The following is a 16,257-nucleotide window of genomic DNA, read 5'->3' on the forward strand; positions in this document are numbered from 1 at the left end:
CTATCATAAAAGTTGTAGTTTGGTCTTAGTCTTCACCGGCACTGGGATGGAGATGGGAATTATGGCCATGTTGCTAAAGAGACATTATCCTGAACAGAATTATGAAATATAATGAAAAGGAAAGGTGAAAGTAAACAAACATATCTGTTAACCACCTTTAAAAGCAAAATTTAATAACAGCTGTTTACCTAAAGTAAATTAAACCATATAAGTCACGTGACTAATTTTTTTTTTTGAATACTTGTATCTATTTATACATGAGCGCTCCTTGTAAATGAAATATGGACATACACACATACAGACATACAACACAAAACAGTGCATACATAACATAGAACATATAAGACAATAGTAAATAAAGGCCTTGTAGCTATAGCTAGGTGAAATCTCCATTGCAATGTTTAAAAACTTTACAGTTAAAAAAAAATAAAACACAGTCAAAAAATAAAACTGATCAGAAAAACATTAACCTAGGTTTGTATGAGCTTAAAAAATAAGGTAAAATAAAATAAAATAAAATAAAATAAAATAGAACTTTATGATGTGGGAAAAATGCAAATAATAAAATAGATATTGAAAAAGGCACCGTGGTAAATCACTGTCGCAGATGTAAGAATAGCCAGGCTGGAACTCTGGATATCAGCTGTTATGGATTTGAGTCAAATCATCTTCTTTTTCTGTAAAAATTGTTTTAGTTAATCTCTCTGGAATCCAAATTGGTTGCTGTTCCTCCTGTGGAAAAACACAGACGGAGCCCGACTCCAGACTATTACTGGGTCTGGACCTTTCCATTGTCCTGTTAGAATATCTTTCCAAAGTACCTTAGGCTTATGTACATTTTTCGGATACATATGTCTTTCCGCAGCACTAAGTCCTGATGAATCCAAATTTAGAAAGTTTAGAGTAAAAAGGGTTATTTTAAGTTTATCTTTGGGGGATATATACCCTTTACTAATTCCCTCCTTTTGCTTTAATAAGTACATTTTTATAGTTTGATGAGCTCTTTCAACTATGCCTTGTCCCTGTGGGTTGTATGGGATTCCTGTTATATGAGTAATGCCAAATGATGAGCAAAATTGTTTAAAAGACTTGGAGGTGTAACCCGGGCCATTATCAGTTTTTAACTGTTTAGGAACACCCACAGTGGCAAAATTTTGTAAGCAATGAGCTATAACATCTTTAGTTTTTTCTCCGGGATGAAGGGAGCCCATCAAAAATCCAGAAGAAGTATCAACTGTAACATGTAAATATTTTAATTTTCCAAATTCTGGCAAGTGTGTGACGTCCATCTGCCAAATATGGTTAGGTATCAGTCCTCTAGGATTGACTCCAAGATTAACCTGTGGCAAAAATGTCACACAATTTTGACATTGTTTTATTATATGTCTGGCTTGTTCTTTAGTTATTTTAAAACGTTTTTGTAAAGTATTAGCATTGACATGGAACCTTTTATGAAAATTTATATCTTCTTCTATTGTGGAGAAAATATGTATGTCATGTGTAGATTTATCTGCTAGTTCATTACCCAAACTAAGGGCTCCAGGCAATCCTGTATGTGCTCTGATATGTCCTATAAAGAATGGATCCTTTCTATCCCAGATTAGACTTTGTATAGCAGAAAACAAAGAGAAAACAGTAGAGGAAGGAGAAATCCTACCAGCATCTTCAAGAGATACAATAGCATTAACTACATACTGACTATCAGAAAATAAATTAAATGTAGAATCTTTGAACATCATAAAAGCTTGCAATACTGCATTGAGCTCTACCTTTTGAGCTGATTGTTTGGGTACTAAAAATGTAAAAGTTTGATCAGGAGTAACTACTGCTGCTGTACCATTATTTGACCCATCAGTGAATATATTTGGAGCATTTATGATAGGGGTTTTTCTTGTCATTTTTGGAAAAACTACAGGATGCTTAGACCAAAAAGACAACAAAGGATTAGATGGCAAGTGATTATCAAATGCAACACTAGATTTACACATGATTATTGCCCAAGTATTTAACTCATTAGCTAACTCATCAATTTGATCCATAGTATATGGAGTAATAATTTTATTGGGAGAAATCCCAAACACTCCTTTTGCTGCTTTTATTCCTTTGAGTATTAATTGCCCTACAGCCTCAGGATATCTAGTAAGAATAGTATTAGGAGAATAAGATAAATGTATCCATAATAATGGACCTTCTTGCCAAAATACCCCTGTAGGAATATTTTTTGTCGGTAGTACAATAAATAATAAAGGCAAACTTATATCAATTCTATCCAAATGCATATTTTCCATATATGTTTCAATGATTTTTAATGCCTTTCTAGCTTCAGGCGTTAACATGCGGGGTGAATTTGGATCTGATGGACCTTTTAGAATATCAAATAAAGGTCCTAATTCTCCTGTTGGTATGCCTAGATAAGGCCTTATCCAATTTATATCTCCCAATAACTTTTGAAAGTCATTAAGTGATTTGAGTTGATCTACTCGTATTTGAATTTTTGGTGGACGGACCATGGTTGAGGATAATAGAACTCCTAAATAATTAATTGGAAGATTTAATTGTACTTTATCTATTGCTATCTCTAGATTATAATTTTTTAATAAGTTTGTAAGCGTGGCATAACATTCTAGCAACGTGTTTTTATCTTTATGTGCCATTAACACATCATCCATATAGTGAAATATCTGTAGTTCAGGGTTTTGATTTCTAAGTGGCTGGATTGCTTTATCAACATAAATTTGGCACAAAGTTGGGCTGTTAGCCATCCCTTGAGGGAGTACTTTCCATTCATATCTCTGATTAGCACCTTCATGATTCAGTGCAGGGATAGTAAATGCAAAATGTGGACTATCCTCGGGATGAATTGGAATTGAGAAGAAACAATCTTTAATATCTATAGCTAGAACATGCCAGGTTTTTGGTAGAGCAGACAATTGGGGAATCCCTGATTGAGCAGGTCCCATAATAACCATCTCATTATTAATGGCTCTCAAATCTTGTAATAATCTCCATTTACCAGATTTCTTTTTAATAACAAAAATGGGAGTATTATGGGGAGATACGGAAGGTTGTATATGTCCTTCCGCTAATTGCTGTTTGACCAGATCATGGGCTACTTGTATCTTTTCTTTAGTTAAGGGCCACTGAGGAACCCACACTGGTCTTTCTGATTTCCAAGTAATTTTGATTGTCTCAGTGGCCCTTTTTGAAAACCCAATCCATGTTTATTTATCTCTTGATCTATTTGAATTGGTGCTGTTATATCTTGTTCTTGATCTCTTAATCTCTTTTCTTTTCTAAAGCCTTGTTTTGCCCTAGTAGTGGGCGCGTTAGGATTGACGTTATTTGTTAATGTCAATCCTAATTGATCTAGGACGTCTCGTCCCCATAAATTTATGGGGAGATGGTCCAATACATAGGGCTGTATAGTTCCTTCACATCCTTCAGGATCCCTCCAATCTAATACCATTGCACTTCTATGGGGATTAGTTGCCACTCCTAGGCCTCTAAGCGTTTGGGTCACTTGCTGTAATGGCCAATGCTTAGGCCATTCCTGGCGAGATATGATGCTGAGGTCAGCGCCTGTGTCCAGCAGTCCATTAAAATCATGTCCTTGAATATTTAATTTTAGCATAGGGCGAGAATCTAAATTTAAAGATAGCATAGCCCAATCTACACCTGTGGAGCCTAATCCCTTGGAACCTCTTTCTACATTACAACTGGAAAATTTATCATGTAGGCTTGGTATTATTAATAACTGTGCTATTCTATCTCCTGATGAAATTACTGATATACCTCTTGGAGAACTAGCTATAATTTTTATTTCACCCTCATAATCGGGATCAATTACCCCAGGACTTATCATAAGTCCTTTAAGTGTAGAAGAACTGCGTCCTAATAATAAGCCTACTGTTCCCTGGGGAAGAGGTCCTTTTACTCCTGTGGGAATGATTTGAACTCCCATCTCTGGAGTTAATACTGCTCTGGCAGAGGCACAGATGTCCAACCCTGCGCTCCCTCTAGTCTGTCTGATGAGGGATCTAATGGATAATGCGTCCTGGGCACCACCTTGATGGTGCTGTTGGGTTCCTCCATTGCCCAGTATATTTGTGGTTTTGGGCCCCGGGGCATTGGGCCCTCCAATTCGTTTTTTTGCAACGGGGCCTGATACCTTTCTCCACGATATCGTGGGTAGACACTTGGTCTTTGTCCATTTTTTGATAACGGAATACCCTCTATGGTGGTTTGAGAATGGCATTCATTAGCCCAATGTCTCCCTCTATGGCATCGTGGGCAAATACCCGGGATTCTACTCTTTTGATACCTAGCTTTGTTAAACCCTCCTCCTATGGGGCAATTTCTTTTCAAATGTCCTTCTTGATTGCAATTATAGCATGTTTTTGGCTTGGTACCTAAAGCCTGTTTTACTTCAGTGCCATGACTTGTCCTTGTTCATTAATGTCTCTACATAATTTAATATATGTGTTTAAATCTTCCTGTTTCCACGGTCTAATGACCTCTTTGCAGCAACGATTTGCTTGATCGTAAGCCAGTTGTTTTATAAATGGCATTGCCTGTTCTGTGTTTTCAAATGTCTCAGAGGCTGCTTCAATAAGTCTAGCTACAAAGTCAGCGTAGGGCTCATTAACTCCTTGTATTATCTTAGATAGTTGACCTTGAAAATCCCCTTGTCCCTTCAAAGTTTTCCATGCCTTAATTGCATTTATAGCGATCTGAGCGTATACACCAGGATCATATCTGAGCTGTTGCATTTGCCCTTGAAACTCTTCTTTCCCCAGTAACATTTTTAGGTCTCGTTCAGTGTAACCTGCTTCTGCATTTCGCCTAGCTGTCTCCTTACAAAATTCCTCATTGGCAATTTTCCATAATAAATATTGTCCTCTATTTAGCACAGAATTACACACGTTAGCCCAATCTGTTGGTGTTAAGTTCCAGCTGGTAATAGATTCGACCATACTGACTGTGAAGGGAGCGGCCGGGCCGTAGGTTGCTACAGCTTCCTTTAATTGCTTTATTATTTTGAAATCTAAGGCACGGTAAGCTCGTTCTCTTTCTTCTCCCTGCTCAACTACAGGGCATGCTAGTTTTTGGGGTCCCGCCTCAGGATTCCGTTCATCATCTATGGAGGCAGGTAAAGCTGTTGGTTGAATTATGCCCTCTGGTGGTGGAACGGAGTTAGTAGCAGCCTCCCTATCTGACGGCCGTTTTTTCCCTGAGCTTGCCTTGTTCAAATTTTCTTCTGTCTGACTAGCTTGAGAGACCTTTTGTTTTGCTTGACCTAATATGTTTTCTGCCATGGCCTGGACCTCTAACAATTTACTTAACAGTTTTTCGGTTTGTTTTTTACTAGATTCTAATCTACTATAAAGGTAACGTAACCCAATAAGATAGGATAGAAGAAAGCCAAAACAGAATGAAACAGAAACGGAGAGGAGGAAAATGGTTATGTCAATTTTCTCTCTCTCAGGGCCGAATAACTTCAAACCTTGAGTTAACCATTTTTCCCAATTCGCCTGAAAAAATTGTAAGGCTAGAGAGCCTGAAATAAAAGCAGAATAAATCAAAACAGAAATACCCATTCTGTCGCCTTTCCTTAGGGGCGAGCGATATTACTCACCTTTAAATTTTGGGCGTTCCCAGTACAGGGCCACCAAAATGCCGCAAACTGCCCGGCCCCGGGCCGGCTGAGTCCCGCTCCTGCTGCTGAGCACTGCCTGCGGCACCCCTGCTGAGCGATTCCCTGCTGAGCTGTCAGTGCACGCGGGCTTGCAATCTTGCAACCCGGTTGGGCACAAAAACACTAGCCAGTCAAACTGAGACAAAGTTTTATTTAGAGAGAGGCCGTGTGCGTCCCCTAACAGGTGGGCCCGCCACGTGTGTGTTCTACCTGAGCCGGGGGGGCTTCCACTTCCCCCGGAACACCCTCCTACCATCCTTTTCCAGCCAATGGGAACTCTCCCATTACAAGAGTGACATGAGTAACCTGAGTCCTGAAATGGGCCCAGCTAAACAGCATGAGTCCAATTACCATATGAATGTGAATTGCTGGCTGGCAGTCATTAAATCCAAAGGTGCCTATATCAATATTTTTGCTGTGGCTCCTAACATTTTTTCATATGATAGTTTTGTGTTTTGACATAGTTTAATATACCATTTTTCTATTTTCATTTTTCTTCTAAGTCTAAGGACATAAAACTATTGTATTTTTTAAACAAATCTAAAAACATTTAGGTATTTATTTGTAATTTATTTTTAGTATTATTTTCCTTATAAGTAATTAGTTTTCTTCTCTAGTTTGGAAATATCATATCTGTCATGAAAAATTCTCACATAGAGCAGACATTTCCAGCACAGTGGCCATGGTTTCTGCCTTCTGATTCTGAGAGGAAATAAGAAGGTTGGGTTTTTTCTTTCTTTCTTTCGTTTGTTAATTCATGCAGCAAGCATATAACTAAATATATTAAGTGGGCAAAGACCATCATAATCTCAGTTACAACCAAGAAGGTATTGTAAAATAAATGAAGAACACAGAGCCTTGCTTGGAAGAGATTACCATCTACTTAGCAAATACAGAATACATGGTAATAGCAGATACCAAGATAATACCAGTAGTAAGAAAGAATACCAAGGACAACACCATATTTGTATATAAAGTACAGATTCCAGTGCTGTGGAATCCCCTGTGAACCATTGGTGACTCCTTGGGGGAGGGGGATCAATCTTGAGTGATTTTTAAGGTGTAGAGAAAACCCTTGCTTGGTTGGAAAGTACAAGTCTAGGTTGGAAAGTACTAGTCTAGGAGGTGGTTAAGGATGAATACAAATCGAGGGAACTTTTACATCTATCCACGTAGAGGTGATAACAAATAAGAAAAGTGTCAAAAATTAATATATTAGTAAATTTAGTAGACTAATAAACTAGAATAGCTAGCAGGCTAGTAAAAGGCAGTGTTGTACAATGGTTAAACATGAAGACTATAAACCAAAAGTCCCTCAGTTTGAGTATTGATTCTGCCACTTACTGCCTTTCTAACCTCAGAAATCTTTCTGAATGATCTATGCCTCAACTTTCACATCAAATTTAGGGTTAAAAGCATTTGCAAGTTATTGGGTATAAAGTACTCAGCACGGTGTCTAGCACATCCTAAGCATGCTCAAAAAATACTTAATTGTATCATTAATTCTCCTCTTGCTTGGCCCATGGGGCATGAAGTTCTTCCAAGGGGAGTATCTTCCAAGGAACCAGCAAATGGGTTTAATTGTGGACTGGGTTAGCTCTCCCAGCAGTCCTCAGTAAGGAGGTGGGTGCTCAGTTCCCCAGAGATGGAGATGTGTGGAGGTTAGGTGTTAGGGCAATGAAGCTAAATTGCCTCTGAATCCAGGTTCCTGAGGTTATGGTGTGGGAATGTAAGCCAGTTATCTGACTGCACATGTTACATGTTCTTCTCTAGAATGAGTCAAACAATGAGACTTAGCTGACAGGTTCTTTAAGGATAAAAGAAACTAACACATGGAATGTGGGAATGTAGAAATCACCACCAGACCCTGCGTATATCTAGGGAGGCTGTGATCACTCATGGCAGCTGGGGAAGTCTGTGGGCACTTGCCAGGTTGCATATCTTAGTAGGTGTTTATCCCCAACCCAGTTCTGCCTATTTCTTATCTCATGCCATGAAAATTCTGAAACAGAGCCAACTACAACAATCTTTTTGAACAGAATCTAGAAATTTAAGACCAGTCAATAGTGAAAAATGTAAGAAAGTCATGACAAACTTTAAGTACTATCTTATTGAATGAAAATAGAGACAAATATTTGGGAAAGATCTTACAAAACTGACAGATCCCAATGTGCTAAGGTTCTTTTAGATAAAATAGCTTTATTTCTTTGTTTTGTTCTACTATTATGTAAGGTGTGTGTGTGTGTGTGTGTGTGTGTGTGTGTGTGTGTGTGTATTTTCAGGTGAGCTTGATCCCAAGCCTCTTTTCTGACAAATATATAAGGAGTCATGAAGGCTTCCATCCAGATTTCAAAGGAAGACCTGGAGGCCAGGTAAAGTGTTGCTGGGTGAAATTTCTTGTGAGCTATCCCTGAGAGATCAGTGCTTAAAGTTGTAAAGGTGAAGCTGAAGCCAGGACAGAGGCCCCCGAAAGTAAAAGTTGCCAGTAACATGAAGTGTCAGCTGAGCAAATCTGGGGGCTGCAGAGACCACCAGGCCAAAACAGAAACCATGTGCACTGCAACCAAGCCCTTAGGAAGTAATACCTCAGAGTCAAGCGTCCTGGTTACTATGGGTGGACTCAGGGGGTCTCTTTGCCTAGCTGGATCTTGGTCTTATTTTTGACCCAGTCCTTCTTCTGTGCCCTATTTCTTCATTTTGAAATGACAATGATTATTCTGTGCCACTGTAGTTGGAATATATGAAATAGTGTTTTGATTTTTACAGGGGATCTCATCCAAGAATTTGTCTTGAGTTTCAAGAAAGACTTGGGCTTTGACTGGACTTTTGGGAAATTCCAGAGATGTTGAGACTATGAGACTCTTGGAGATAAACGAATTCATCTTTCTCTATGAGAAGGACATGAGCTATTTAGGAGATAGGGACTGAAGATTGGTGCAAACACTCTGGAAAGCAGTTTGGAAATTTCTCAGAAAACTTGGAATTAAACTACCATTTGACCCAGTTATCCCACTCTTCAGTTTATAACAGAAGGACTTAAAATCAGCATTTTACAGTGATGCAGCCACATCAATGTTAATAACAGCTCAACTCACAATAGCTAAACTGTGTCACAAGCCAACCTAGGTGCCCTTCAACAGATGAATGGATAAAGAAAATGTGGTATATATACACAATGGAATATTACTGAGCCTTAACGAAGAATGAAATTATGGTATTTGCCAGCAAATGGATGGAGCCAGAGAATATCATGCTAAGTGAAATAAGCCAATAAAAAAGCTAAATATTTTTCTCTAATATACAGATGCTAATTAACAATAATGGTGAAAAGCTAGAGAAGAATAGAGTTACTTTAGGTAGAGAGGAGTGAATGAGGGGAGAAGGTATGGGGACAGGAAGGATGTAGAATGAATCAGACCTTATTATCCTATGTGCACTTATGATTACATGACCAGTGGGATTCTACATCATGTATCACCAGAAAAATTAAAAATTATACTCTATTTATATATTATGTATCATCGTGCATCCTACTATCATATATAATTAATTTAAAACTAATTTTTTAAAAAAATGGACATTCAAGGCAGGAAGACAACCTGAGTTCTGATGACCAGCTCCTTGATATCTACTGAGTTACAGTTTTTAATAAAAAATTGCCAGAGCGTCAAAGAAAGAAAGAAAAAAACACCTTGAGATATATAGAACCCCATTTCCACATGTCAACCACTTCAAAATTAAATGGTGCACTTAGAAGTATCTCACAGATAAGAAAGAAAGCACAAGAAAATAAATAAAAAGTGCTTTGAACTAAGTGATAATAAAATCTTAAAATATCAGAAACCCTGAGATTATATAGTGCTTAGAGGAACATTTATAACTTAAAGTACTTGTATCAGAAACTTTGTAGATAAACACATTATTTTCAAATTAGGTAGTAGGAAGGAAAAAATAAGGGTATGGTAGAAACATATAAAATAGAGAAGAAATAATACATCTAAAAGTTGATAAAAATTAAACAAGTCTAATCAAGAAAAAAGCAAGAACACAAAAATTAATACTGATGGAGAAGGAGCTATCAAAAATAACCATACAGATGCTAAAAATATGTGAAGGTAATATTACAGTTGCATGACAACTTATGTGATATCTTAAATAACTTGGTCTAAAATTAGAGAAAGATGCATATGCTGCTGAGAAGAAAATGAATTCAGTAATTGATGAACGAAATATTCTATATATGTCTGTAAAGTCTAAATTATCAATTGTATTATTTAGTTCTATAGCTTCTTATTTATTTATTTATTTATTTATTTATTTATTTATTTATGAATGACAGTGGAATGCATTACAATTCTTATTACACACATAGAGCACAATTTTTCATATCTCCGGTTGTACACAAAGTATATTCACACCAATTCATGTCTTCATACCTGTACTTTGGATAATAATGATCATCACATCCCACCATCATTAATAACCCCATGAGTTTTTATTTGAAGGGTCTACCCAGTGGTGACAGAGGCATTTTAAAGTTAGCCAGTATTATTGTGTTGTGGTCTATTTGATTCTTGAAACTGAGAAGGAGTTGTTTGTTGTACATAGATGCTCCATTGTTTGGGGCATAAATATTTATGATTGTTATATCTTATTGGTGTATAATTCCCTTAAGCAGTATGAAATGTCCTTCTGTCCCTTCTGATTAACTCTGACTTGAAGTCCACTTTATCTGATATGAGGATAGAAATCCTTGCTTGTTTACAAGATCCATGTGAATATGTTTTTTTCCCCATCCTTTCACCTTTAGTCTGGGGGTGTCTTTACTTATAAGGTGAGTCACTTGAAGGGACAGAAGGACATTTCATACTGCCTAAGGGAATTATACACCAATAAGATATAACAATCATAAATATTTATGCCCCAAACAAACATATTTCTCAGAAGTTGCATTCATGGTCTCTTAACATCTTTTCTACATGGTTGACTTTGTTTTCAAGATTATATATTTTGTCTTCAGTCACTGAAACTCTCTTCCAAGTGGTCTAGTCTGTTGGTGATGCTTTTTATTGAATTCATAATTTGGCTTATTGATTTCTTCACTGCAAGAATTTCTTGCTTGATTTGTTTTCAGAACCTCTATATCTTTATTGAAGAAATCTTTCACTTCCTGTATTTTTTTGTTTCTGATTTCACTCCTTAGGTTGTTCTTTACTTTGCAGATCAGTTTGACTATGTACATTCTAAATTCCTTCTCTGACATTTCTTTTGTGGTGTCATTTGTTTCTGTTATTGAAGTATCTTGGTTTGAGATGATGTGTTTCCTTGCTTTTTCATGTGATTTGTGTGTCTACCCATCTAGCAGTGTAATCTAAGGTAGTAGAGTTTTATCCAGTGGACTTGTGGTGTCCCTGAAGATTTCCAGTTAGGGAGAGACAGTTAAGGAGAGACAAATAATAACAACCAATGCAAAAAATATATGGTATTAAATCAAATAGCTCATATTGTGGTGTCTACGATGTTAATTATCATAATAAACAGAAATGATATGATCAGTTATTGCCTATAGTAAGAACAGCAAGTTTGCAAAGGGGTTTACAATTTCAGATGGTGGACAGGGAGAGAATAGAAGTGATATAGAATGTGATGATTATGAGGGAGGAGGATAGAAAAAAGAGTGAAAGAGAGAAAAATAGTGATTGACTGTTAGTGGAAGAAAAAGAGAAAGAGAATCAAAGGAAACAGGCAAGAGAAAAAAATATATGTATAAAGTAAAAATTTTTAAAAATATTAAAAATAAAAATACAAGAATACAAAAAAAAACTAAGATATGCTAATCAAACATCCTAGTCTGCAAAACACTGATCCAGGAAAAATAATTAGCTTCAAAAATGCTAGAAATGAGAAAAAAAATAAATGTGAGTATGTATAAATGTCCATGTACCATTAAGATCATAATTAAACAGAGAAAAGAAAAAGAAAAAAACTCAATGAAAAATTAAATAATTCTTTCCACTGGAGTTCAAAAGATTCTCAGCTTCTCTTCAGCAGTTTTAGGTGGGGTTGTCTGGAGTGTGATACTCCACCCTCTGTATTGATGGAGTGAGAGAGGTAATCACATAGGCAGAATTCCTAGAGGTGGGGTTTAGGCTTAGGTGGCCTCCAGGCTTTTTTCTGAATGCCAGTTAGTCTGGAGATTTTAAATCAGTGCATCTTCAAGGTCCAGTAATTGCTAGTCCATGATAGAAGGCTGTACCCTAGGGATCTCTCCTGAGTTCCACTCATGTGGTGGAGGAGCCATTCTTAGTCCCCTATGTCACCTGCAGCCCTCACATTGCCTGGTCTTGTGTTCAGTCTTCAAACTCAATCGCTCCTTCCCTTGCCCTTCCAAGTTCCTGGCCAGATGTGTCTCCTCCAGCAGGTCCTGCAAGCAGCCAGATTGTAGGAGAAGAGGTAGAGCTAGGTGGGTTTCCATGACCAGTTGTCCCCTGTGTACAATTCTCTCCATGTTTGATTTTCTCCTCATCACTTAAGCACACTGTGTGGCATACAATGTGTGTTTACTGGGCCTGTATTTTGGTGCAAACTCAGGTTTTCCAGGAATTAGCTTCTTCAGCTGCTGGCCTACTCTCCACACCTGCAAAATAGTTCCTTCTTTTTTCTTCCACACCCTGCTTGGAGAGGCAGCAGCTTCTTTCCTGCACAAGGAAATTGTTCAGCATGCCTTTCTGTTTAGTCACACAGTGTTCTAGATCTCTAAATGCTCTGAACTCAGAAACACCTCAATTTTTCTAAAAATGAAGGTTCCTTTAATTCCTTTATCCCTCTACTTCACTCATGGAGGAACAGGTCTGGCTAGAGCTTCTGGTCTGGCCATGGACGTGATTATGCTGTCAGGGATTTCTTCCTTATATTATTATATCCAACCTCCTGTATCCTAGGTATTCTTTGAATATCCAGTTCCAGTTTCAAATTCCAGTAAAGTTTCCCTCCTTTTTTTTTTTTTTTTTTTTGTTTTTGGTTCATCCGTCTTACTGAGAAGCTGCCTGTCTGCTTCCTTGGTTTCACTCTATGGAGTAGCCAGGAAAGCAACCTTCTCTATTCTGCCATCTTGTATTCCGCCATCTTGAAAACCCTTTATGACACAATACTTATTTATCCACTATTTCTTTTTAGAGCTATTTGCAGATTCTTCCTCTTTCCCTGCTTCATATTGCAAGCTTTCACCAATATAAACCCAGATGACTTCTGCAATAGCCTCCTACTTGATTATACTCCTTTGCCTTAGTTCTTTTTCATGTGTGGTGAACAATATGAAGAAATCCAATGACAGTTTTCTCAAGTTAAAAGACTTAAATGGCTTCCATTTTCAGGATAAAATGCAAATTCCTCAACATGCCTTAAAAAGGTCCTCCTTGGTCCATCTCATAATTTCTTTTTGGCTTGTTTTTGGACTGCTGTTTGTCTTCTAAGCCATGAGCAAAATTAGGTCTGGGTCCATAAATACTTATTAGTGCAAACAATTTGTGGAATTGAATTGAAACAAGCTAACTAAATAGCAATCACTGATTATACTGCCTGATAAATTAAAAGTTATTTCTTAAAACTTTATTATGGACAATTTGAAATATATGCAGAAATAGAAAAGACCATATAAAAATTCACTGTAAACCTCATTATGCTTCAACTTTTCTCTGCTCCTGGATAATATTTTTTTAATCTAAATTTTGCATCTCTACCTCTTTACCACTTCCCTTTCATATTATTTTTAGGCAAATATCTAAAATTATTTGATCGAATACAATGTAAATGCCCCTTGAAGCGTTGTTAAACTATATTGTCTAGGGAATAAGAAAGAAAAAAATTCAACACATGGTCAGTACAGATACAATCCCCCCCCCCTAATATTTTACATTCACAGTTTGTTGAATCCACCAATGTGGAACCTGCTGATAAGGGCTAACAGTATTTTAGTTGTTTCATGTTATACACTGCAACACTGCTCTAAAGCTGGTATAAAGTACAGGAAAATTCTCCCTTCAACATTAAATTTAACTACTGCCATAGGCACATAGGCATCACTGATAACTGTATCTTGCTATCTTCTAGAAGTTTTTTTTTTTTTTAAAAAAAAACCCCGATCTATACATATATACGCACTGTTAAGTCTCTACTTTGTGTTTTCCAATTTTTAGAAGAATATGGAACATTGGTCCAGATAAACCTTTATCCATTATAACATAGCAACTAGGAAATCATAGATGGTATGAAAGTTGTAATACGATGTGTGCCTTTTGGCATTCCAGTCCATAATCAGCAAAATCCATCATACTAAGAACTTCTTCTTCATCATCTTCACAAAATGACTCTAAGAACATAGGAGCCTCTTATCCCTCTCATTTGTTGGCCATGTTCCCCGACACGGCTCTCACTGGGTCTGAAGATGGAGTCTCCGTTCCTCATTGCCATTCAGGGGGTCATCTTTTCTGGTCTTCAGACCCTTGTAGATTTGAATCTCCTATTATCAGATTCCATATCCAATGTCACTTCTTGTTCCTTGCATGTACTAATTCCCAGGTTTTCCCATCTGGTTTCTTATTGGTTTTGGCATCTAGATCACTGCCTCTTGATTCATTTTACTCTGTCTTAATTCCTGGGAATTTTAATACATACATAAACGACCTTTTCAAAATCTTGCCCTTTTTAGGTCTTTGAACATTTCCTTTTCCTTTTCCTCAACCCTATTTTAGCCAGTCTGTTTTGTGGCTATCCTTTCGACATTACTGCCATGAACTGCAACCCATTCACATCTCAATTGCACATATTCCATCTCTGACCACCAATTATATCTTTTCAGTTTGCCTCTTCAAACATTTTCTACCCCAACAATTCATTGACCTACTGGGCCTGTCAATAGATTGATTCTACCATTTCACACTAGTTGTCAACCTTTGATGTCCTCTTTTTTCTCCTTAGATAGCTGTTAAAAAAATCCATGATCCAGCATTATGATAATTCCCCTGGATACATCTTCTACTCCCTTGATACCTCTCCTTTCCTAATTTTTGCTTGTCAAATAACCATACTCCTACTCAAATTCAACTTTCCATTTATCTTTGCCTACACTTGGAGCACAATACATCATCATGCCTACTGATTTCTTTATAAGTTACTTCCTATGAATTTTAAGGAATACTGTTGCCACTAAGCAACTATATTGTATTTCCCTAGCTCATTTGTTTCTTCTCAAAGCTATTTCATACATTATTTCCTCTTCCAAAATATTAACCTCATTCCCCATTCTTACTCTGAGATAATAATCTTGATGGCTATTTTACATCAAAAAATTGAAATAATAAAAGAGTTTCCCTAAGCTTCTAGAAATTTTGAAGGAGTGGCAGCACTGGGGATTAAAACCAGGGCCCTGTGCATGTTAAGTACACACTCTACCACTGAGCTATACCTTCAAGCCCAGAAGTTCCCAGGGCTTGTTCTGATTGCCATGTGCTGAGTGCTTTCCTTTGCCATTTCCTTTGCCATGATGGTCTGCCTCATCTAGGGCCCAGAGCAATGGAGTCAGCCATCTACAGACTGGGACTTCTGAAACCCTGAGCCTCAGAAAAAGTTTTCCTCCTCTAATTATTCTTGTCAGATTTTTTGTGTGGGGGGGGACAGCAATGAAAAAACTTACTAAAACAAGGACCAATTATGTACACTTATAAACAAACTATACTTTTTTTTCTGTTAATGGTGAAGAAAAAAAAAATTAATGAAATTGCTTTGTTTGTAGAGCCAGAAACTCTGTATCTGAGCTTATATGTTTTATGCTTCTTAATGTCCTAGCTTGACAAATCATAATGAAGTTTCTCTATCATTGTAGCATTCTATAGACTTGTTTAATTGCCCTAAAAATCTTTTGTTCATATACTCAATGATCTTACTTCCCCCAAACTTCTGGAAATCACTGGTTTTTTTTTTTTTTTTTTTTTTTTTGTTGTTGTTTGTTTGTTTTTGTTTTGGGTTTTTTGTTGTTGCTGTTGTTTCACTTTTTTCTCTTTATAGCTTTAACTTTTTCCAGAATATTATATAAATGAAATCATAGAATATATAACCTTTTCAAAGAGGTTTATTTCATTTTACAATATGTATGTAAGATTCATCTGTCTTTTATGACTGGGTAGCTCATTTCTGAATGTATATCACAGTTTGTTCATACAGTCACCTATGTGAAGGACATGTTGGTTAGCTCCAATTTTTGATGAATATTCACAAAACTGCTTTAAGCATTACTGTGCAGGTTTTTGTGTGGACATGTTTCCAAATCAAGCATAATTGCTGGATTACATGGTAAGACTATGTTTAAGTTTGATAGAGACTGCCAGTCTTCCCCAGTGGCTGTGCCATTTTGTAATCCAGCAGCTGTAAATGAGAGTTCCTGCTGCTCCTCATCTTTGCCAGCAATTGTTATTGTCGATTTTTTGGATTTTAGCCATTCTAATAGGTGGGTAATAGTATATCATTATTGTTTCAATTCCTTAGTGACAAATGATGTTGAGCACCTT

This window comes from Urocitellus parryii, chromosome 5, assembly GCF_045843805.1.
Source record: "Urocitellus parryii isolate mUroPar1 chromosome 5, mUroPar1.hap1, whole genome shotgun sequence".
NCBI classification, from domain to species: Eukaryota; Metazoa; Chordata; class Mammalia; order Rodentia; family Sciuridae; genus Urocitellus; species Urocitellus parryii.